The sequence below is a fragment of the Heterocephalus glaber genome, unplaced genomic scaffold (assembly GCF_053883595.1).
Source record: "Heterocephalus glaber isolate CG9 unplaced genomic scaffold, H.glaber_assembly_v1.0 deba00001587, whole genome shotgun sequence".
In the NCBI taxonomy this organism is placed as follows: domain Eukaryota; kingdom Metazoa; phylum Chordata; class Mammalia; order Rodentia; family Bathyergidae; genus Heterocephalus; species Heterocephalus glaber.
The window spans coordinates 3,686,294-3,688,642 of NW_028258365.1; positions in this window are offsets into that span (position 1 = coordinate 3,686,294).

Sequence of the window (2,349 nt, forward strand, 5' to 3'; positions counted from 1 at the left end):
ATTAATACTCATTTTAGGCCAGTGCTTCTCAAACCTTAACGTACTCACCAGGTAACAAGAGATCATGTTAAAATCCAGTTAAAATGCATGTTAAAATGATCCACTAAGTATGGAGAGAGATCTCACTTCTCAAGCTCTCAAGGCAGTGTATTGCTGCTGCTCCACACAGCCCTCGTCAAGTAGCAATGTTTTAGGCACTTCTACATGCTAAACTCTCAAAAGGAACCAACAAGCTATTAGAATGAAGAAATATAGAATTAAGCAAAATGCTGTCTTCTTTCTCCAATAGACATGTGCAAAAGGAAAAGCCCTAAATGAGTATTGACATTAAAATACACCTGAATTTTAAGGATGGCTTCAAAGAGAACATCCCTAGAAAAGTGCTACACAATAGATGAAGGGTAGATGGACCAGAATAGCAATTCTTACATTCACTTGACCTCAGAATGTAGCTTAAGATCATGTGTCAGACTATGACTTGCCATTGACTTTTTAAATTACTCTGTGCTTATGGCTTCAGACCCACCTTATGCTAGATAATGGCATGCCTGGAGGGTGCTAGGCCAACAGTGGAAACTGAGTCAGAGTCTCAGCAGTCACTGATTAGTGATATTTCTACTGTCTCATCTTGTGAGATCAACATTTGGAAAAAATGATCATCCCTGCTTTTTTCATATTTCACAAAACAGATGCAAAGGTAACTGCTACATTTTTGCAAACATCCAATGAGATGATATAGTGAACATGCTTTGAAGATAGCATTCCATGGACACAAATACAGTTTTTTGAAGGGCTGACAGACCAAATTGGCCTAGCATCTCACTGACGTCATAAACAATATTGCTTATTTCTGATAAAGAGAAAAGGGGAAGAGAGATTTAAAGTTTATTTAAATGTGTTCATTCATTTTTTTAAAAAACTAATTAAAGTCACAATAACTTAATTACTCCAAATTTCTAGATATTTGTATTACCTCCCACAATAAGTAAGACTTATTAATAGTTAATGATAATATTTATTATCAAGTTAATGAAAACATTTATTTTCATATATTTATTTTTGATGAGTTTAATATACATGGAGTCATAATTTGTTGGTAAGTTTGCTCTTTATTGCTAGGCTCACTATATTAGCAGCTTTGTAAAAACAAAATCCAGAGAGGTTTTCAAAGGCATACTGAATATCAGACACAGCAATTGGTGGATGGTCGATTTCATTTATTTCACAAAGCATTGCGATATCATTCTGGACATAAACTCTCATTTTTAACCTATTTTCTACATACTTCTTCATGGATCTATGTGAAGACTGGCCTCCATACTTCTTTGTTTCATGCTAAGAAGTTACTTGGTGAGTTCTTAGAAGATTGTTTTAAAGTATTTCACTTCCACTTGTTTTGATTTAGGATCCCATGTTAATGAGATCCCACTAATTGGTTATCTTCTGTACTGTATTAGATTTCAAAAAACACAATATTTATTTTAAAAACATAGTATTTCTATTAATGTGCTACAGTTACTACAAATGTAAAAGGAGAAAGTGCGGTCTGATTATTAGAGTTTAGGGGAAAACAGAAGCAAAATAAACAACCCTGTATTTCTTTGTTAAGAGAAAATCAAGGAAGAAAGGAAGATGGGAAGGATGACGAGAAGGGGGAGAGGAAAAAGAAAGAAGGAAAGAGAAGTAAGGAAGGGAAGGGAAGGGAAGGAAGGAAATGAGAAGGAAGGAAGGGAAGGAAGAAGGAGGGAGGGAGGGAGGAAAGACAGAATGGAAGGATGGGGAAAGGGAGGGAATAAAATAAGAGAGTAAGCAATTTGGAGTTTTGCTTCCTATATACTTTCTTTTTTATTTGCACAATAAAACCCATCATTGGAACTGGAAAGACTTATTTCACTGCAGAATCGTGGTGAGAATACTTGCAGTGATGGACTGACCAATTGATAAATGACTACTGAGGATGAAAGGAAGCCCTAGAAGAAAGCAAAGGTGTATAAGGCAGGTTCTTCATTCTTATCATGCTTAGAGTCTGAAAGGAATAATATTCAGACATGAAAAGATATTCTCTGAATTAACATCAAAAGTACTTTGCAGGCAAAGCATATTTTTGCCTTACATACTGTGCACTTTGGTTATTTACCTAAGACCTATGTTCAGGTCCTAGGTCAAGAAAGTTTGAGATCTTATTTATATCACAATTAAGATTCCAGGTGAAGTTTTCGTTTAGTCCATTAAGTGAGCCCAGCTTCAGTTTTCAATTGGGACATTGTTAAGACTCCCTGCTGTTGTCATATCTAGGCCTGCTGGAATCCTACCCGGGTCGGCCAAGTAACATCTTCCCACCATCACCAT